Below are 23,377 nucleotides of genomic sequence, written 5' to 3' on the forward strand. Positions count from 1 at the left end.
CAGAAGAGGGCATCAGATCCCATTACAGATGGTTGTGAGCCACCATGTGGTTACTGGGAATTGAACTCAGGACCTCTGGAACAGCAGTCAGTGCTCTTAACCACTGAGCCGTCTCTCCAGCTTGTCAAGCTTATTTTTAAATAAATAACAGAATTAATTTTTAAAGTCCTATGTCTTCATTTGACTTGCTCTATTTCACTAAATGTAAAAATATGTTTCGCTGTTTGCAAGCAAGGGAGGGCTCACTGCAATAAGGAATGTAGCTGGAAGGCTAGAGAGGGCCGTGACCTCCCCCTCCCCCAAACCCAGACACTATAATACTTTGATATACTTCCCTTTCCTGTAATTCATTCAACCCAGTGATTTGATTTCAAAAACTTCCAACTGTTACTCAAATACTCTTCTATTTCATGTTGTATGCCAATTGGCTTTTAAGTACAAGTCCCTTGAAATATACAAACTCATCTCAAGTAACTATAGAACAGAGGGAGCAGCCTGATTGGTGGAGATCTTTGGCAGGGTCGGTTCCCATGCTCTGAGCCAGACTCCTAAGGCAGAGGAGCCAGGGATTCTTGTGTAGGAGAGGAGCCGGTCCTGACTCCCAGCTGCCTCTGGCAGAGTGCTTAGCCTCTGAACCAAGCTATCTGGGACTCTCTCATCTGGTAACTCTAAGGCCCCTCCCCAGAGTCTGGAGACTAGAGCCTAGGAGACCAGATAGGAACACTGGGGCAGGGCCCGCACATGTCCTCATGGGGGGTTGGAGGTGGGGACACAGGGACAGGGGATGATCCCTGTGGGCTCAAGTTCAGAAGAGCTGGGATGTAGAAGAGATGTCTGTGGGATGAAAGCTATAAACGTAGAAATAAGGCAAGCAATCCTAGAAAATGAGTCATTCTCTGTGGACCCCAACCTGCTTGCTCTTGGCTTGGCTTTCCCAGTTCAACTGGGAACTAGCTGGCTCAGTGTTCAGATAAAGTCACAAGCACACTGAGGTCCAAAAGCCTCAGACTCCCACGGCCACCCTTTTAAGCCTCTGAATTCACTGGGAACTGTACAGAAAAAAAAAAAAAGAAAAAAAAAAAAAAAATCACACTTTAAATTTCAATTGCAAGATCTTTAAGCTTGACAAAAGCCAACAGGCAGGAAAGAAAACCGTAGGCAGGGGAATGAGAATGAGTGTTTGTGAAGAAATGTAAACATGTTTAATAAAGACTGTGGCCAGGGCCCTGTAAGTGAGCGTGCACACTCCTAGATTTCTTGAGACAGGGTCACATTATATTGCCGAAGCTGATCTTGAACTCACATGCTCCTACTTCTGCCTCCACAGAGCAAAGATTATACTTGGTGAGAAGTGCATTTTTACCACTTTGTCCATGAGCAAATTGAGTCTCAAAGATTTAAAATGATTCCCTCTGGGCCAGAGAAGTAAGTGTTTGGGCTGGATTGTGGACCTGGCATTCTGGTATCTCTCTCTCTCTCTCTCTCTCTCTCTCTCTCTCTCTCTCTCTCTCTCTCTCTCTCTCACACACACACACACACACACACACACATACAGACATACAGACACACAAACAGACAGACACAGACATACACAGACACACACAGACACACACACAGATACACAGACACATAGACACACACAGACACAGACACAGACACAGACAGACATACATAGATACATGCAAACACACACAGAGATACACAGACACATAGACACACACAGACACATAGATACACACACACATACAGACACACAGACAGACACAGACAGACATACACAGACACACACACAGATACACAGACACATAGACACACACAGACACAGACACACAGACAGACATACACAGACACACACACAGATACACAGACACATAGACACACACAGACACAGACACACAGACAGACATACACAGACACACGCAAACACACACAGAGATACACAGACACATAGACACACACACACACATAGATACACACACACACACACACACACACACACACACACACACACTGCTACACTCTTGGCAAACACACCCTACTGCCCATCTTTCCCCTTCCTTCCCCTCTGGGTCTGCCCAGAGCTTCACTCCTGCCAGGAACGTGATGCCTGAAGATCTCCGCAGAGTCTTTCCAAGCCCTCTGACTTCTAAGCCAAGCTACCTGGACAGCCACACTGAAGCACATCATCCAATCACTTAAAATTAAAGTTAATCGGGGTATAATGGTTACGTGCCTGTAGTTTCAGCAACTTGAGGCAGTAAGATCATGGGTTCTAGACCAGCCTGGACAACTTAGGGAGCTCTTGTCTCAAAATAAATTTGAAAGGAAGGATATGAGGATGCTCCCAAGAAATAATGCAGTGGTGGAGTGCTTACTTGCCTTGGCCCTGCATTTGCCATTCCCATAAGAGAGAGAGAGAGAGAGAGAGAGAGAGAGAGAGAGAGAGAGACCCTCAGTTTTCTTCCCACACCTTTGCTTCATACTCTCTTGTCACAGAGGCTGGACGGCTAGCATAGGATGCACATTCAGATTTGTCCCACACATGTGTGGAATGGAATATTTTAGATGACTCACTGTTTGTTTTTAAAACCGTTTGTGAATTGGTCATTTAGGCCATAATTGATATGGGTTTATTTTGAGGTTTTTGTGTCAAAATGGGTGGATGATGGCTAGAGTTACCCTGAGAAAAATTGTAAACACTTGGATATGATATCCTGTGGCCTGCTGTCTTTAGGGACGTTTCAAGGGAGCTGGTAAAAGGAACAGAGGTCATTCCCTGACAAGTCACAGTGACACTGGCTGCTCTTAGTCCCCTGTGGAGGAAGGACAGTTAGAGGGAGGGGGACTGTCTTGTGGTCTGACCCAACCACACAGGGATGTTTATTCTCATTCAAGCGGCCTGAGGAATTTCAGCATCTCATGTGAAATGGGATGGATAAGTGGGACCAGCTATCCATGCCTTCTCCTGCCCATTCGTAAAGTTGTTCTCAAAGATGATAAAACCCTAGATGATAACCCAGCAGGTTCTTCCTAGGAGTAAGCAACCGATCCTTATATGCTGCTAGAGAGCTGGTCCAAGCATTGGGCCATGAATAATACCAAGTCTATAGTTGGAAGACTTGTCCCCAGTGTGGATCCTTGGAGCAAGGCAAGTTATGACACCTTGACACTGTTGTCCTGATAAAGGACCTCATGAAGGGATAGTCAGTGGGGTGCAGGTGATGAGGTGAGATGTTGATTCAGAAGATGAGGTGAGCTACCCTCGAGCAAGGCAGAAACAACTGAAGATGTCAGTCTTCCCCTGACACTTCCCAGCAACCACAACTTCTTAGAAGACTTTGCCAACACAGACAGATTACTTTGTACATACAGAAGCTGGTACAGAAGCCTGTTGGTTAGGAGCTGGACCCATCTGTGAGGACTGGTCTCAGCTCCAACATCAATTAAGTCTGCAGAGAAGCACTGCCTGAGAGACCTAGTGTCTGGCTGGGGTGCTGGGATGATGCTAAGGGGTCCCCTACCTCACGGTGACCTGAATCAGCGGAGGCTGGAGGCAGGTGGCATTTCTTCTGGCCTTTCAAAAGAGGAGTCCTCTAAGAAATTTCTAACATCCCACTGGCAGATATTTTAGACCAGGCACAAAAGTCAGCATTTTAAAAAGTTTTCTCATTCCAGAAATAATTTCATTTTCATTTCCTGGACTATGAAGAAAAGGCGTGTTTTCCTGATTTCTTTCAAAATCATTTTTCTCATGATCGTAAACCTCCGTGAATGTACCCCCAAGTTAACCGGCAATCGTCAGATATAGATACATGTATTTTTTGAACCTCAGAACGACCTCTTAACAAACATAAGTGGAAGAGTGTTGTTGGCTTGGGCGTCCTCAAGCCTCCTGTGGTTTGGTTTGCTGAAATCTCTCTGAAACATTAAACCCACACATCCGTCTGGGTCAGGGAGGAACACAGGACTGAGTCCCACCCAGTGAGTCTAAGACATTCATTCCCATAGCTTGGACCTCTGCGGGTTTGCCTGGGAAGTTATGACCTGTAGTCATTTCAGTTGGTGGTGGTTTGTTTTTTTGTTTTGTGTTGTTCTGCTCTTGGCTGCTTCTTAATCCAAAAACACAGCAGCCTTTCTCACTTTAATGTGGAATGACAATGGAGCCAACGGGGACCCTCTCATTATCAAACATCCGTGGAATGAACAAGGTTTTAGAAACTAAAATAAGTTGGCCTGATGGAGGCCAAAAAAACAGGTCATCTATTCCGCTTCATTTCTTTTGCCTCCCAGAAACCTTCTCAGGCTGGCACACCCCAGGTCCAGGAAGGGACAGCACTGTGTATGCGGGAGCAATCTTCCTTTTGTCTCTCCCTTTTCTAAGACAAGGTCTCATGCGGCCCAGGCTGACTTCAAACTTGTTATGAAGCCAAGAATGATGATGACCTTCTGACCTCCGGTCTCCACCTCCTGACTGCTGGTATCACAGGAGTGCATGTGCCTGGACTATACAGTGTTGTGAATTCAAGGCTAGCACTGTCAACTGAACTACATCCCAGTTCCCCAGCTCCTATCTTGATGATGAGGAAAAGATAAAATTCTTCAAGGGAAAACAAACAAACAAACAAACAAACAAACAGATTCTTCAAGGGTTTCAGAGCATGAATCCATAGGCCAACATAAAACACATCAGAAGTTTGGTCTGAAATGCCCAGCTCAGAAGCTCCTAGGTGGTTCCATTTGCTTGCTTTTGTTGTTGGTCTTTTTTTTTTTTTTTTTCCCCTCCTTGTCCTCCCTCCACAGTGCTCAGAGCCAATGACTTAGCACATGTCCAACAACGGGTATTGAAATAATCATTAGTCAGTGATTACTTCATCTCTCACTTCATCTGGTTATGGGACCCTCTCATAACATAATGTAAACTCAAGTCAGTTGTGAGCACACACAAACCTGGAATCCTTCTTGCTACATGTTGCCCTTTCCTTAACAGAGCTGTTTGAATAGCCTGTTTCGGTTCCACTTGATGTCAGAGATCCCAGTTAGACAAGGCATCTGATGGAGCAGCACAGACAAATGAAAAGGAGCAAAGTTGAGCATGGATGACTCTTGTTGAGGCCACTGATAGGAAGCAGCTGGATGGGGTGTGAACTCCTGTTTGCTGACACTCCATAGTCCTGACCAGGGAAGAGACACAGGCAACATAGCTTCTGTCTGCTGTCAATTATGGAATTATGAAGCTGCCTCTGGACTAATGTGGTTTTGCCTCTTGCACATCCCAAGAGGCTCATGGATCTAAAGCACCATACTACTGCCCAATGAAAAACCACATTAGCCCAGAGACAGCTCATGGGTGGTTCAAAAACACATTCCAGCGAGTGGATAGGCCTGCAGCCAAGCAAGCAAGCAAGCAAACAAACAAACAAAAAAGACAGGCTCCTGGGGATCCTCTGAAGGTTCCCAGACTCTGCCCCTGCTGTGTTCCCAGATGCACTGTCCTCAGCTAAGTGACTCGTGGGACGAGTACAGACATGGCCTCATGAAGAGCAGAGGACTGATTCTTCATAATTTCCTGATATTATGGTAGCCTGAACTCAATGGTACTTCTTCCATCTTGTTTGAATGGATGGACAACCATCTTGAGGGGTAATCCCTGTTCCTCTAATGTTATTCCATGGGAGAGATCCACAATAGTCACTTTCAATCAGCTGTTATCAAGGGACCGAACAGAACAGGTGTGGAGGAGGGGCCCCAGTGTTTGTATGTACAGCATAGACCACTTCAAACCCCTCCTGGTGAGGAGTATTCCAAGATTCCAAAGCTTAGCCTGGGAGTTAGGAATAATGTTGGAAAGTTTAGGAATTACATCTAAACTCAGGACATCTTCACAGCCAAGTGAAGAGACCCTAAAAGCCCTGTGTGTAAAGCCTTTTATCTTCAATCTGAGAAAACAAGGGAACAGCCTCCCACCCAGATATTGAAGAGCTCCCAACTCCGGAGACTCTTCCTCAAGTCTTAGGACATTGCGGCCACCCAAAAATCACAAGAAACTATACCTGGATGCAATCAGCAGAGGTTTATTAGGGGAGGAGCTGGCAGTCAAAACAACGAGCTCTTTAGCTCCAAGAGCAGGGTTTTGGCCTAGAGTGGTAGGTTAAAGGGTCTTTTATAGCATGGGGTGGAGGGAGGAAGGCATTTTCAAGCGCTTACACATGAATGGTTGCATTTTCGCGAGGTTACACATGATTGGTTGTTTTACAAGTTTTGAACATAGCACTGGGAAGACCAAGGGAGGGGTAACCAAGAACAGTGGAACATTTCAGAGAATCTAGCCCAAATGATCTAGAGTCATGTGAGATCACTCTGCACACTCATTCTTCTCAAAAATGTGGTTTTCACCATGCTATTGTGCCCTATCCTGCCATTTCAGATTACTATCTTTACTTTTTCCAGCTATAGACCCACCTAGGTGGCAGCATCTTTATCTGTAGTCAGGAATGCCTTCCTGCCTTGGGCGAGGCTTGGGGAATGTAATCCAGCAAGTGTCCTTCACCTGCACTGTGAAGGCCTGAAATCTTATTTTCAGTTCCGAGTTCTGTAAGGTGAAAAATCTACACATATTTCATAAAATGGCCTTTATAATTTTTCACTCTACAATATCACTAACTGAACATCATTTTTGATGCCCCCTGACACACACACACCCCATCCCCACACACACCAGAAGTCAGGCTGCTGTTGTGCCCCACTATGGATGGTCAATCTGCCTACAGGGCAGCAGCGTTACCTTGGTATTTATGGAAACTTGGCAGCTCAGATCGCTTGAGTTTGAATTTGCAGTTTCAAGGAGTCAAGTTCAAAAGGTCCTGCCTCATAGAACACAGAGATTTAGACAGAGATGCTCCCAGCTTGAGGCCTGGTGAACCGGGCTTTACCTATACATATTGGACACTGTAACTGCTCTGAGTCTTACTTTCTAATTATGCAGTGACATCTGTGATCTTTATCACAGCAAAAGCATAAACAAAACCCCCAAAACAGGCATGCATATGAAGTGAAATAACCAGACTTCAAATTAGGAAGCCCTGGGCCCTATTTTCCATGTAGAACGAAGAGACTGGCTGAAATGACTTTAGAAGACTCTCCGTAACACTCAGAGCTCTGTAAGAGCCAAGTAAATGTCCAGTCAAGTCAGAGCCACATTGAGGCCATTTTAACTTCTCTTGTGCCACCTCCTCCCTGGTGTGACTTGGTGGAAAAAAGCTATAGCCCAGCTTCCAGTTCCACCCTTCAAAAACCAGAGGGAAAAGAGAAGTTTCTGTGTGCAATGTTCTGACGTGCCTGAACGGCCTGAAGAACTGGTCTTCTTCACTTCCCTCTGTGCTCAGAGAAAAGTGGTGGCTCAGATTCCATGCTGAAAGGAACATAGGAAGCAGCAGGCACTGCACACCTGCAGGTGTGTGTGGTGGGGGAGGGTATGGGCAAATGAATACATCAAACGACGACCCCTAGATGGCTTACAAAACTTCAGATATTTTAAAGCAGCTGCATAAATAGGGAGAATTGGGAGGGGGTTAAAAATCTCAGACTAGTTTAGAAATCTTAGAATAGCTTATGACTTAGCCCTGAGCTGATCTCAAAGCTCAGACTTCACCCTGTTCACTAGCAAAAGACTTCCCAGTCTGCAAAACAACATAGCAGCAACCAGCAGAAACCAAGCCTGGTATCACCCAGACATCAGATTGAGTTCTAGATAAAGGACTTAAACAAGTGTCTCGAATGTGCCAAAAAAAAGTTAAAGCAAAACACAGAACAATGAGCAAAGAAAAATCACGGGAGAGTGTGGACAACACTAGAACAGAGAAAGAAAACCTGCAAGACAAAAGGAAGCGAAATAGAATCCTTGCTGCTGAAAACATGCAACACCTAATAGAAAATTTCAGCAAAGGATGTTCAATCATGGAGTCAAACACGCTGCAAACCTGAAAACGGGCCACTTCCATCCCCTCTAAGGCACAGGGAACATCACCAAACAGTTGAAAAGGAAGCAACTACATGAATCAGAGGAGAGAGGGGAGTGCATGCCTGTAATCCCCTAATTAGGGGGTGAAGATGAAAGAATCAGGGTTCAAGGTCAGCCTGGGTTGCCTGAGACCCTGTCTCAGTAAAACCAAGAGCAAAAGCCAAATTCATGAAAATTAAATCTGCTCGCTGGAACCGGAACTCTGAAGATGGAATGGATTGCATCCATAGAGTCCCGCGCAGGGAGCAGAGCTGTAAAGAACATCGTCTTTGTGTGCAACTGAAGTTAAGTTGCTATCAATTTAAAATGGGTTGTTCAAATCTTAATATAATAATTTAATATAATAATCTTCCAGAGGAGCTCATATACAGACTAGCAAAGAAAATACCAGATGTTAAAGGAAATGAGAACGATTTTAAAATTTATTCCTACCAAAATCAACCAACCAATCATGCTAGCAAGCAACCCCAGAATGAAAGAAAGGAGGGAGAAGAATTTTACAAGACTGAGAATAAATCAATAGTATCAATACTAAGGCCTTCCCTACCAACAACTAATTTTATGAATATGATTAAACTTTCCATCACTGGGGAATGTGCTGGGTTTTGTTGTCCACTTGGGACACCGTAGAGCCTCTCCTGAGGAAAGAGAGCCTCAACTGAAGAATTGCCTAGATCACACTGGCCAGCCTGTGGAGGCTTGCTCACTGATTGATGCATGGGTAGCCCACTGTGATGGCAGCAAGCAAGGCAGGCGAATCTGAGCTGCATCAGAAAGCTAAGCAGGCATGAGCCAGAAAGGAAGTCAGTAAGCAACCTTCTCCTGTGACTTCCCCTCCTGGTTCCAGCCTTGAATTCCTGCCTCAACTTCCCTCAGAACAGGAGTATCACCTGTGAGTGGATCTCAAATAAGCCCCCCTCCTCCACTAAGTTGCTTTTGGTCATGGTGTTCATCCCAGCAACAGTAGAGCAAACTACAACAAACATCCATTCACAAATGCATTAAAACAAAGCGAATAGCACAGAAAACAAAGAACAAAACCCACATGTTATCACATGGCAATTAGCCAATTAATCCAGACATGGTGGCATACACCTTTAATCCCAGCACTCGGGAGTTAGAGGTAGGCAGAGCTCCAAAAATTTTAGGTCAGCCTGGTCTACAAAGCAAGTTCCAGGTCAGCCAGAGCTACATTGTGAAAACCCTGTTTCAAGAACATAAAACTAGGGCCTGAAGTGATGATTTGGTGCTTAGAAACACACATTGCTCTTCCAGAGGACCTGAGTCCATGCGCAGTATTCACATTGGACAGCTTACAACTGCCAGCAATGCCACATGCACACACACACACACACACACACACACACACACACACACACAATTTACATGCTAAAGGAAATGTCTGGATTAGAAGAGAAATAATTGGAGACATTCCACACAAGTATTTAGCAATAGAGAAATAGGAAATTATAGCAATATCAAATGTGTTGGGCAGTAAGTCAGAGTCATTGTAAAAGACAAAGCAGAACTTTGTTTACTCATTAAAGAATTCGCTCACCAAAAAGACAACGATGAAGAGATTCAAGGAGTCTCAGAGAGCCAAGACACAAGACGTCAAAATGCGCTGGAACTTCAAGGGGAATCAACAGGAGTTCTCAGGACCATATCAACAACGCTCCAACAAAAGAACAGTAAGTCAATGGAGTACAGGGGTCCATGCCTGTAATACCAGCCCTAGGAAGGCTGATGCAGAAGGACTGCCATAAGTTTGAGACTAGCCTGGGCTACATAGTAAGTTCTAGACAAAGCTTGGCTACAGAGTGAGACTGTCTGGGGGGGGGGTGGAAACACAACAAACAAAACAAAGAAAGGAAGAAGGGAAGGGAAAGGGAGGAAGAGAGACAGAGAGGAGGGCAATAGGGAGTGAGAGAGGCAGCGAGGAAAGAGCAGTAATTTTAGCACACTGTACATGAATCGTGCCTGACAGATACATGGCGACCAACCCACCCACCAAGAGAAGATTTCAGTTTCTCAAGTCCTCTTAGAATATGTGCTAGACCACAAAATTTAAGATTTTAATCAGACAAAAATTAATCCCAAATAGATCAAAGGCCTAATTGTAAAAATAAAAACTATTAAGCTCAAAAGAAACAGCTTCTTGACACTTGGCTTGGCTATGTTGTCTTTGATACGACACCAAAACCACAGGCAATAAAAGATAGTTAAGTAGGCTGGGGAGATTGCTCAGCAGTTAAAAGTATGTATTCCAAATGTTAGAAATAAGTTCAGGGTCTCAAAAAAAAAAGAAACCGCTACTCCAACTAAAGTGTCAAGACAAAAAAAAAAAAAAAAAAAAGCCTATTACTTTTATTTTTATCTTATCTATTTATTTATTTGGTTGGTTGGTTGGTTGGTTGTTTTTCTGAAATAGGGTCTTTTTTTTTTTTTAAGGATGATCAAAGGCAAAGCAATAATTCTGTATATGAAGCCTTGAGGACAAATGTCTCCTCTTTTCTTTCTTTTTTTTTTTTCATTTATTTTATTTTATTTTATTTTTTTTACATTTCAGATGCCATCCCCTTTCCCCATTTCCCCTCCCTAGAAAACCCCTATCCCATGCCCCCTTTTCCTTTTTGCTTTTATACATTTTTTTTTAAGTGTTAGTCAAAGGCTTTATACGTTTGGTAATGCTCAATCAGAAGTGTAACCCAAAACCTAACCTAGATATATAAACTGTCTTTGACTGGTGGAGACACGTGAACATCTGCCTCCATGCCCCCCCCTTCTCTCTCTTTCTCTCTCTCATCACCTTGCTTCTCCTCTCCTTCATCTTCTCCTCTCCTTACTCCATCTCTTCCTCTCAGTACTCCTTCCCCCTTAGCTCCTCCTACATATCACCCTTCCTGTTAAAATAACACTTTTCTCTCAAAATACAATTAGAGCATAATTATTCCTATTTGTACCAGTGAGGTACAAGATAGTCCTAATACCCAGTCCATCATTTTGTTGACTAACAAGAACCTCTGTCGTCTCTCCTAACTAAAACACTTAGTTTTGAACCTGGCTTTTTCCTTGGCTTAGAATAAATGTCAGCTGAAAACCTTCCACTCAGATCTTTTCTCTCAAAGTAAATAGCCAGGATTGGCTATGAGACTATAGGTCTTCAACCCTGTCAGAAATCTAGAATGACTGAGTTAACTGAAATTATGGGAAGCACAAAGCATAGCTTCTAAACCTTAGCCAGTTTATAGAGACCGCTGAATACCTGGACAGTCCCTATACTACCGAACGTTGGAGCATCAAATCTTCAGCCTTCTGGCCCAGAATCATCTGACAGACCTTAGTGATGCAGAGTTATTAAGGGCTGATTACTCTGTCGTGGCAGATATAATCAGTCAACTATTCTGCATGTGTGTCGTTTTCTAGACAGTAATTTGTCTGTAGATGGAAAGAGGCAATTCTTGCCTTGTGGCTGTCTCTGCACAACTGGAGTAACTCCAAGGATGCTCAATTTCGTTTTAGAATCCAAGACAGGAAGCTGTCAGGAGCAGACAGGTCTCTAATCAATATGAACATTAATATAGAAATGTTTGTACCGTCAATTCTGTGGACTTCTGACGTTTTGAAACAGGGTCTGTCTTTTATGTAGCCCCAGAACATCTTATACCACTGGTTCTCAACCATGGGTCGTGAACCCTTTGGGGAGCCAAAGGGTCTTTTCACAGGGGTCACATGAACCATCAGAAAACACAAATGTTTACATTATGGTTTATAATAGTAGCAAAATTACATTTATGAAGTAGCAAAGAAAATAATTTTATGATTGGGGTCATCACAACAAGAATATATTAAGGGGTCGCAGGATTAGGAAGGTTGAGAACCACTGTCTTACACAGGCCAGGCTGGCCTGAAACTCACTGAGATCTGCTTCTGCCTCCCAAATTCCAGGATTAAAGACTTCTCCTGCACCTATATCCATATGAAAAGCTCGCACACTCTTTTTTTTTTTTTTTTTTTTGGTTTTTTCGAGACAGGGTTTCTCTGTGTAGCCCTGGCTGTCCTGGAACTCACTCTGTAGACCAGGCTGACCTCGAACTCAGAAATCCGCCAGCCTCTGCCTCCCAAGTGCTGGGATTAAAGGCGTGCGCCACCACTGCCCGACGCTCGCACACTCTAAAGTGTAGATTTTAAAATTTTTTTTTTAAAAAATCATTTTAAAAACCCTTTACCTAGCTTGGCAGGGTGCGACACACCTTTAATATCAGCACTCAGGCAGCAGAGACAAGTGGATCTCTGAAAGTTCAAGGCCAGCCTGGTCTACAAAACAAATTCCAGGTCAGCCAGGGTTGTAATACAGAGAAACACTGTCTCGGAAAAAACAAAAGCAAAACAAACAAACAAGTAAATGCTCTAATGTTTTTGCTTTGTGTTTTGTCCTATTAATTTCAGTCTTACATATAAGTCTTACCATTTCACACTATTTTGTTTTGGGTTTTTTGTTTTTTGTTGTTGTTGTTGCTGGTTTTTGTTTGTTTGTTTGTTTTAATAATGTGTGAGACAGGAATTTAACTTCATTGTTCTACAGATGAAAACACAGTGATGTACTTGTAACCCCAGTGCTGTGGAGGCGGGAAGGTAGGTAGATAGAGGCCTGGGCTCACTGACCAACCAGCCTAGCTGCTAGGCAACAAGTCCCAGGCCAGGAGGAGACCCCAAAACAAGGACATGATGCCTCAGGAAAAGTACTCAAAGTTCTCCTCTGACTTCTACACAGTGTGTGCACACAGGGCACACACTCAAAACCAATGTCACAGGAATTTCATTGAGTCTGTAGATCACTTTCTGAGTGGTATGAAAATGTTCACAAGTGCAGGCGGTCTGTCCATCTTTTGTGTCTGTAGGTAATTCTACCACTGTTTTGTGAACTTTATTTTATAAAGTATTAACTTCCCTGTTCAGATTTCTTCAAAGCACTTTGTTGCTGTGGATGGTATTGCTTTCTTGATTTCTTTCTCAGGAATTTCACAATTGGTGCACAAAAAGCCACTGGCTTTTATATATTGATTTTCTACTCTACAAGTTTACTGCATGCATTTATAAATTCTAACAGTTTATGAAGGTAGCTTTGCAGTTCTAGCTACAATCATGCCATCAGCACAATAAACTGAACCCCTCTTCCCATAACTGGAGGATTGGCATTTTTCTCTTGCTTCTTACTTGGCTGACACATGATACATATGACCTTGAATAAAATTTTTGAAAGCAGACATTGGGCTTTATTTGAAAGTGGGGATCTAGGTCTCCTTAGGGTAGTTGTTGTGCCAGAATTGTGGCTCGTGTCCGGACAGACCACACCAGGCCAGTACAGTTCCATGTGAGAGAGGTTGTGGGAGAAAAGGCAAAAGGTGGTGACAAACACGAAGGAGGAAAAAGAAAAGAGGGCAAGGTCAGGAGGATCTGCCCTTTATTTGGGTTGTGACATAACCACTCACAGGTAAAGGTGGGAGGTAAGCCAGTTGGCCTCTGGGAATATATGTCAATTGCCATGGCAACAGATGTGTGGGTCCCTGTTGCCTATGGTTTTTCTTGTTTGTCTTGGATGACCTCTTGGAGTTTTTCAAAATTTACTGGTTTTAAGGCTGCCGTATGGAGATCGGCCAGGAGGCAGGTTATGAATCTGTCTCTGGCTAAAATACCTCCTGCAGAATTATAATTTCATCAAGGATCCTGGTCAGGAACTGCCTCAGATCCAATTGGATATGTTCTGTCTGTCTGATGAATCTGATCTGCATGTATTCTTGCCTGCTCCCAAACTTGCCTGTGTTCTTCAGGAAGTAAATCATTAGTGAGGATCATATGTACGTCATGGAAAGTCAGACTATAAGATTAAGTAATGTACTGAAACTTTTAATAAAGGTGGAGGAGTTAGAGGTATAGGAACCCAGTCTGTTTCTATTTGAGAAAGTTCACTCAGCCAGTGTCTGATTCCAATAGCACTACTTAGCTGAAGATGACAGTGACCTTCAACTTCTGATCCTTCTGCCTCCACATAGGATTACAAGAATACACCACCAAGCCCCATCTGATGATGTGCTGAGCGTTTAACCCAGAGTTTTGCTCATGCCAGGTACATGTGCTATCATGGAGCCACAAGCTCAGCCCCTAAGTGGACATGCTTCTCTTGTTCCAGTCTTTGAGAAACAATGATAATTTTCCCCATCAGTGTGATGTTGAAACATTCACCCCACAGGAAAGGTCCTTATTCAAGAAAGTAAACAACTCAAAATAGCCTCAGGAAGTCCCTGAAACTGACCAGATTCACCAGCCCTTCTCCAAATCCCCACCCCTTCCAGAGTAAGCAATAAATCCAGAGAGTCCCTCTGAGACTACAAAAACAAGGATGCAAAGACGGCTCCCAGATGGGCAAAGCTGAATAGAAGACTCTGAGACCAGACTCTGAGCTGCCTGGAAGACGTTTAGACCAACTGAGTCACTTGGAAGGGACACGTTCCAACTTGTTTGAGGTGCCTGCAGGCAGTGTCCTCCAGGGTTCCAGCTTTAGTGAGCTGTCACCCGTGCTGGGGTGGGCTTTGGTGATGCAGCTGTCTTTGAGTCATTTCTGCTCCTGTTTGTATCTTCTCATCCTGTAAGGATCCATGATTCACCAAGGAATGACACCTTGACTCAAACAGGATGTAAACTCAAAGAGTGTTTTATTCTGCAGAAGTCCATCATGCTGGGGTCTCCCATTACCAGAATAGATAGACTCCCAAGCGAGCTTGCAGGTCTGATTTAAAGCACATTAGGAAATTCTGGAGTAGGTGACCTCTATGTTAATCTGTTAGATCCATCTCTACTGACATTCCATTACCATGGTATGGAGGCTGGAAACTTTCTGGAGAGGTCTAGAAACTGCTAGTGACCCATTGTCCTAGCCTCAGGCCAGGTGGCAGGGCAGCTTGTGAGGCCTGGACTTGCCTGGAATTGCTCAGTTCGTGGAATCAGCCTAGCTTTCCCTATCCATATGCCTGTAAGTAATCCTAATAAAACCCACTGCTTCACCGAGTTGGACTTTGGTGGGATCTATCCTTTGGTCTGTTGTGGTCTCCCTATCTGTGGGAGTAAATCTGTGTGCAGTGTCTCCCTAGGAAAAGCTTGTCCCACAACGCTGAAATGCACACATACGCTGTTAACCAGGTATTTAGTGCAATATGCAACACCTTTGCTGAGTAGTACCTTCAGCACCACCTTGTAATGAAGAAAAATAGGCATACATACATACTAGGGAAGAAAGTCTACAGGAAGGAGGGAGAATGAGCAACAACAAGCCAGGCAAGTGATACACAATGCGGTCCAGCATTTAAGGGGCTGAGACGCAAGACGGGCAGGCGTTCTAGGCCAGCATGGGCTATACATAGCAAGTTCAAGGCTAGCATGGGTCATACAGAAAAGCTTTGTGCCTTAAACAAATAAATAAAGCAAGCAAGTACTCAAAGGGAGACTGGGATCCCAGCATTGCTCGTGATAAAGCCTTTCCCTCAGACATGGCCAAGCAGAGGGTTGGGATTCCAATAGACAAGGGTGACTGATGGATCTAGGGCTGAACAAAGGCTCAGGGTTATAAGATAAATAAATCGCTGTCGGCTGCCCAGGAGTGTGTTCCTATGTGAGTCCATGTGAATGCATTTCTAAAGAGAGCATGGTCATGACCTTTCTTTAAACCTAACCACGCTTTATACTAGCACTGGGCTCCGGCAGCTCTCTTGGCAGCCTTTGCCTTGGCAACTGATGCCTGCAGCAGAGCTCTCTGGTCTATCATGGCACCATTTTCCCTTCTGCACCCCTGGAGCCCGACAGGGCCTGACTCACAGTACAGGTTCAGTAAACATATACTTGATCAGCAACAGGACTGTTTCCTGGCTTCAAGCACTGGAGACTGACTCTCTTCAGGCATAATTCTAGAAAACCCTTCCACTTTATGTTCTGTAATCCACAAGACAGTGTCTTTCCTTTGCAAGCAGCCCAAGGCCCAGCGGGCTTTGTGTGGACAGACAGCAGAAGTGGGATCTCTAACTTTCCTGCCTAGCCCCCACTGGTTTATTTGATTTTATTTTTTCAGAGATGCTGCCAAATAAAGAGGATTAGCCCTGTTCCAGGGTTTGAAGCACTGTTGTGCATTCCATAAGGGGATCAGGTTACATTCAGGGGTGGGACTTATTCTTGAGCCATACTGAGAGTAAGCTTCTGTCTAAAGATGGGGGAGGAGAGGAAGGATGGCAAACTGCAAAACAAATCAGGCCACGAACCAGCCTTTTTGGCAGGACTCAAAAAGAGCAGAAGCACACACACATTGGCCTTCATGAACACTCACAAGAACGCACACACTCACACACACACACATCTCCACTTGCAAAAGCACACACTCACAGGCTTGTTTATATGCACACTGTGCATACACATAAACACAAGTTTTCACTCTACAAATAGATGTACATGTCAAGAGAAAGTGGTGTTTGTACTGTGCCAGATTCTACGTTATGCCTTATATACCATGTCACTCATTTTTCTGGCTATCCTTCTGAATACATGTGACCACATACTTTACAGTTGCATAAACAGAGGCTCCAGGGCCAGTCCTGTCACTGTGATTGACAGCTCTGGCTCAGCCAGCTCACTCACTTGTCTTCCTTTTCCTCCAACTCTGATGTCTCAGCTTTATATAAGGCAAACATTTTGCCATCCATTAAGGTGCCATGTCCATTCTTCTGATAAACATAACGATTTTTGGCTATAGGCTGGCAAGATGACTCTGCTTTGTGCCAAGCCTGACCACCACAGTTCAATCCTCAGAACTCACACGGTGGAGAGAACAAATATCCACAGATTGTCCTGGGACGTCTAACACACAGTGGAACATGTACACACACATACACACATGCACACACACAAAATAAATAAATGAAATATGATAAAATAAAAAACAGGAAGGATTTTTGAAAAGTCCTGCTTATAAAGTCATGAAAGTAAACATGCTTCACTAGGCTTGGGTGTCTGCCTGTCTTTGTTTCTAATTTCCACTGTGACATTTCAAAAGTTCTTTGGCATTGGGCAGAGCTAAGATGAAGGCCGATACTGGGCAGGCAGTAAGATTCAAGGCTGGATGGCTACCACATGGAGAACTCATGACCACAGAGACTTTTAAACAGCGTCCTGATCGCCAAAGTTGGCTCTTTCTATTTGTGAAACTTTTGAACATAAAAGAATTCATTTTCAAGCAGACTTTTCTAAGTTGGCTAAGCCTGCATGGAGCCAGAATCTTCTAGCACACAGACCTCCAGTGCCTGGAGGCACTCAGACATCAGACAGTGTTTCATTCTCCTATAACTGACAGCCATGGCTAATGCCAGGGTGGGAGGAGGATACATTCCATGCCACAGCTGCCAGGGACAGGAAAACTGTTTCTGCTTGACATCGCCTTTAAAAAAAATAAAAAAGAAAAGAAAAAAAAATGTCTTGGGTGTGAGGCATGAGGAAGAATGGAGTGAGGACTTGTCCTAGCTTTCAAGGCAAAGGAGTGACTAGCCCCATTTCTCTTCAGACACAATGCACCGGTGACAGCTAGGGAAAACTCTAGTAGTCTGAAAACTCAAGCCGCACCCTTGGAGGGCCGTGGTGGGTGCTCTCGGATTGGAGACGGCACCCAGCCAGATGTTAGGAAAGGGCTGGGCAACCCAACACTAAGAACAGGAGAGACCTGGACTCTCTGTACAATAGTCCAGTGGCTTCAGGGTGGGATGCTGATCTAGCCTGGTCTCTTGCTGCCTGTGCAGAGCACACAGTGTCTTCTGGAAAGTAGCTGTCATCTGGGGAAAGGTGAATTCTGGATAGTAGAAGGGACTATGTTGAAAGACAAGTAGCAGCCTTAGGTTTTTATGAAAATCTTACCGATTGCTGAAGGTTTGCAAAACAAACAAACAAAAAACCCAAGACTCAACTAAGCACAAAACAAATGTCACTGAGTCAAACCCGTGCACCACCTGATAAAACCAAGGGTCACATGGGCTCTGTCTTCCATTATAGTACCTGGCCTGGCATCACATACCATTTCTACTACCTCTCAATTTTGATTTGGCTTGGCTTGGCTTGGCTTGGCTTGGCTTGGTTTGATTTGGTTTTCTTCCCTTGGAAAGACAATAACACTAAAGCTGCCTCTTTCAGGTACACAGAAGGACCTGTTTGGATAGAAGAACAAGTCTGGTGGGTTTTTCTCTGGATACTGAGTCTGTGTTCTGTTCCTCCACTCTGTTCCCTTCCTTCCTTCCCTCCCAGATTCCCTGTCTAAAGGAGTCCACTCAATGGGCTCTTCGCAGTCTCCCCCAGATGCCCTGATTCTTCCTTGGATAAGCTGATAGGTGGCCACAGACCACCCTCCCCAGCAGCCATTGTTCCCCCTCCACGATTAACTGCTAAGCTGGAATCCTTTCTGGGCAGGCTCCAATACTGCATACCCTTCACCCCCTCTGGGTCAAGCATTCTCATCCACTATTGTAATTCCAGTCCCTGATGGCCATACATATCTTACTCTCTGAGCCTAGGACCTGTCCGTATAACTCTGAAAGGCCAGAAACTTCAGAGTTGATGATAGCCATAACAATAATGTAAATATTGACTCTGTATGGAGCGTCTGTGATGGCCCAGGACTGGTACAAGCATTCATGTTCATTGTGGATAAGGCAGTATTGTCTGCCTCATGAGGGGGGAAAAAAAAACCTAAGATGCAGAGAAGAAATTCCAAGTTCACACAGTGACAGTTAGACAGTGAAGCTCCAGGCATGTCTCTGTCATCAAGCCTTATCCATTTGTCCTGGCTAATTTTTATGTCAATTTGACACAAACAGAAAAGAAGGAATCTTAATTCAGAAAATGCCTCCCTATCAGGATGTAGGCCTTTTCTTTTTGTTGTTTTTGTTGTTGTTGTTGTTGTTGTTGTTGTTGTTGTTGTTGTTGTTGTTGTTTTTGTTTTTCAAGACAGGGTTTCTCTGTGTAGTCCTGGCTGTCCTGGAACTCATTCTGTAGACCGGCCTGGCCTCGAACTAAGAAATCCACCTGTCTCTGCCTCCCAAGTGCTGGGATTAAAGGCATGTGCCACCACTGCCCAGCTGCCTTTTCTTAATTAGTGAAACTCAGTGAGACTAGTGATGGATGTGGAAGGCCCAGCCCATGTGTGTGAGAACACCCCTAGCTGGGTCCCAGGTCCTATAGAAAAGCAGCATGCAAGCAGCCTCTCCCATGGCCTCTGCATCAGCTCCTGCCTCCAGGTTCCCTCCAGGTTTAAGTTCCTGCCTTGGCTTCCCTCCATGGACTATGATTCAGGATATGTAAGCCAAAATCCTTCCCCAAATGGCTTTTGTCCATAGTATCTCATCACAGCAACAGTGATCCTAACTGAGATAGCACTGAACCAAAATTAGAGGAGAAAGACTTTGATGGATATCTTACACTTCCTCTTCCTGCCTTTGCCCCTCCCCCTGTCTTCCCTTTGTGGGTTGTTGATGTTCCTTTTAAAAAGAGAGAGGTAAAGACTGTTACAAACAAAAGAAACAGGCTCCTTTTTACTTTCTAGAGGAGGCGGAGCCTGGGGATGGACAGTCTGAAGGTTAGAGGCTGTGGTGGGACCATGGTTTTGTTTACAGGCTGTGAGGATTCCCAAGTACCTCCACACACTCAGTTCTCCCCTCACAGAATTGGAGAACAGCCTCATATGTTTAGATGTGGCTTTGTGGCTCACATGTGTAATCGTAACACTCAGGAGGCTGAGGCAGGAGGATCACCTCCAGTTATAGGCTGGCCTGGAGCATTTGACAGTCTCCTGCCCTGGCCACTTCTCTTTGTCCTCAGCTATGAAGTGAGCAAATAGGCCAGACCCTAAAAGTTTCTGGTGATCATCCTCCACCATGTCCGGTGTAAACCAAGACTTTGGTAATGAGCTTACCCGCTTATGGCTGAGACACTGGCTGGAAGGGTCGAGGTGTATAGGGAGACAAGTATTTTTAGAACCCCTGACTCACACAGCAGGGATTTCCATACGAACCCGAAATGGGAAGCTGCTCAGTTTCTCTATCACTTTCTGTGGTGCTGAGCATGGTTTTTGTTCCTTCCTTCAACCTCCCACTTCCCTCAGAATCCTCTCACCCACACCTTGCCCTACTCCACTGGCTTCTTAAAACCACCATGTCCTTTAGACTTTTCTGTGGCTGCCCACTGCCCAGGCATGGCGCACCCTTCCTAATGTGACAACCTCTGCAGCCTACCACTCCCTACACACCCAGACTGTCTTCTGCCCCCACCCCCCACATTCCCTCTTTCCTCCACCTCTTGATGCATCTCTGGGCAGCACCCCTGGCAATCAATTCCTGTGGCTGTTCATTGATGTCTCCTGCCAGATTCCCAAAGTCTGAGAGGCCTAGATCTCTTCCACCCTGCCTTGTTCCCCATTTTCTTTCCATGCTTCTGAATTTAGTCCAGGTTCTTTAGCTGTTTCTATCCCTGTCAGATGGATAATGAGGCTGTTTTGGCGATTGCCTGTAGCCCAGACTCACCAGCATGTCTTCCAGGCTGGACTGTCCACCTCTTCCCTAACCCTCTCAGGTAGCCTCATGGGCTAGTTGGAACGCTGCATCTCCAGTGACCCTCTGCAGGTGGATGGGATGGGTCAGGCCTTCAGGGCTCCCTCCAACGCAGAGCACATGACCCTGGCTGTTAGTTTCTTTTCTGTTACTGAAACTGCAAGCCACCAATGAACCGATTTATAAAGAAAACGACTTACTCAGTTTATACTCTAAAGACCGAAAGAAGCTCAGGATCAGGTGCCACATCTGCAGACAGCTCATCGGGTTAGATCGTGTCCTTTCCAGGTGACTTGGTTGGTGTAAACTTCTTTCAAGCAGCTTGGCTGATTTCCGCTTCTTCCAGGTGGCCGGTCTGATCTTGGTGTCTTCTTTGGAGTTCGGTTCTGCTAGTTCTGAGAGACTCTCAGCTTTTATTGCTTACTCTGGCAGAGAGGTGTCTAGGGAATCTAGTCTGTTTTAGGGACTTTCTGAGTTTTCTACCTTCCTGCCTTAGGAGCTTCCCTGCAGGAAAGGATGTTTCAAACCCAGAGGAAACTGTTACCCAACCTAAGGCCACAGTCTCATTGTATCAAATGCTCTTAAAGAAGCATTCAACCTTAATCGCCTCGCAAAGGTGCCTTCTCCAAGCACTGCAGTGGATTAAGTTTTCATCCTTTTAATATCACAAAGAGGGCACCTAATTTCAAGGTGAGATTTTGATTTTGGTTGAGATAGGTTCTTGCTCTGTTGCCCTCGCTGTCCTGAAATTCACGCTGTAGTCTATCTAGGCTGACGTTGAATTCACAGTGCTTCTGTCTTTTGCCTCCCGGTGCTGGGATTTAGAGGCACACACCACCCCACCCAGCTCAGTGTGAGTTTTGACAGGGACATTCAAACCACAGTGCTGGCTTCTCCTGACCACATGCTTACAGGCTTTGGTTGGTTTGCTCCTCTTCTGACATGCAGGAAGCCTTCCCTGCTGAGTCATTGCTGGATGTCTTTCCCAGGTAGTGGGTGGGACCAGACCCTAGCTCAGGAGGATATGCCACTATTGTGTTCTCCTATGGGGCTGAGGTTCTGCTGCCATCTTTTAATACAGTTCCTCATGTTGTACTGACACCCCCCCACACACACACCCATAAAATTATTTCATTGCTACTTTATACTTTATAACTGTAATTTTGTAACTGTTATGAATCGTAAAGTAAATATCTGATATAGGGTACCAGCTATGTGACCCTTGTGAAAGGATCTATAGATACCCCCAGGGGGTCGTGACCCACAGGTTGAAAACTACCACTGTAGAGCGCCTTCCTGCCACTCTCTACATTTAAAACACACTCAGCCCTCCTCAGCCACCAGAACCCTGAGTGCCTGCAAGGACAAGTAACAAGGAAACCAATGCCAGGGCCCACTCTAGAGACGGCTCTTTTGATGTCAGGGGCAGAAAAAATAACCAAGGTTTTGCAACCAGGACTGACTTCTGCATGGGTAGCATCACTTAACCATGGGGAAAAGCAATTCGGTGCTCAAGCTTAGCCCCAGTTCTACCTGCCATGCTTCATGGCAGGCCTTGCTGTGTAGTATTGAAAGACACAAGCTGTTATTTGGATTTTACTGCAGTAAAACATGTCACTTGCTGAATCCTTAAGCTGGGCGACAATTAATTGTGCTCCTCTTGTCTTCTGGTGTCCAAGGGTTACCCAGGACACTGGTGGGGCTTTAAAAAAGGAGAGTAGCTGTTTGGCCATTAGACAATTCTGCTCCCTTTAATGTGGGACACTGGGGAAGTATAAGGGCACATGAGAGAAGGCCAGGGAAGGTTACTTCTGATTTCCAGTTGCATCATCCAGCATGCCCCACAGGTGGTGCCTCTGCATCTGGGTGACCACAGCTCCTAAGGTTGCTGGTTTCACAACAATTGGCTCAGGTCTCCTGGGCTGCTGACTCAGCTTTTCCCCTACATTCCTAGTGTGGTCTCTGTCCTTGACTTGCTTCTTACAGCCCTTGAGCCAAGCCAGTAACCCCAGATCAAGAGATTCCATGTATCTCTGCTCTCAGCACAGTCCTACAGGTACCAGACCTTCACAGGGCCATGTCGTTCCAACCCTAGGGTCAACAGTAAATAATTGGTTCTCAGCACTGGATGCAAGTGGTGGGTGATAGGGTGTTCCTCTCTGTGTGTCCCACCACTCCTGGTATACTTTTTGAGCTGCACATCTCAAAGGAGTCACCCATCACAATGGCAGGAAGCCCAAAGGGGAGTAGGCCAAAGTCTTCCATTCACAGCTGTCATAACTCACTCCTGATTCCTTCCCTCTTGTCCTCTTCCCTCAGAGGACCAGAGGAGTCATCCTTCCCTCCTTTTGAGAGGGTAGAGTGAGTGGGAGGGGTGATACTCCCATTTGACCTGAGCAGAGACCTCAGAGTGGAAAAACTCTCCCCCACCCATCTTTCAGGAAGAAATCTCAGAAATCCTTCCTCTACACCAAGCCCCTCCTTCTGCCCAGACCCTAGGGTGCAACCAGGAAGGAAGAAGCCTGCCCAGATGCAGTGGTTATGAGAGAATTAAGAACCATGGATTAATATTTGCTCCCTTTCAAATCTAATCTGTGAAGACTAGCAAGGTATAGTTGGTAGTGAAAACCCTTACTTGTGAGTAATAATATCACGTCTCCTGTTCCATTATTAAGAAGATGAACAAGAACACCCAGGGGGAGGGCAGGGCTCAGTCAGATGGCTCTGCACAGGC

General features: G+C 45.0%; 1 long non-coding RNA gene across 1 annotated transcript in view; it reads right to left on the reverse strand.

Moving 5' to 3' along the window:
• The window catches only part of LOC143443055 (uncharacterized), a 136,968-nt gene extending 115,461 nt beyond the window's left edge, over positions 1-21,507 (reverse strand). The window contains exon 1 of the long non-coding RNA XR_013111756.1: positions 20,844-21,507. This is a non-coding gene — a long non-coding RNA (uncharacterized LOC143443055). The remainder of the gene's footprint in view (positions 1-20,843) is intronic.
• Positions 21,508-23,377: the final 1,870 nt, after the last annotated feature.

This window comes from Arvicanthis niloticus, chromosome 7 (assembly GCF_011762505.2).
Source record: "Arvicanthis niloticus isolate mArvNil1 chromosome 7, mArvNil1.pat.X, whole genome shotgun sequence".
NCBI classification, from domain to species: domain Eukaryota; kingdom Metazoa; phylum Chordata; class Mammalia; order Rodentia; family Muridae; genus Arvicanthis; species Arvicanthis niloticus.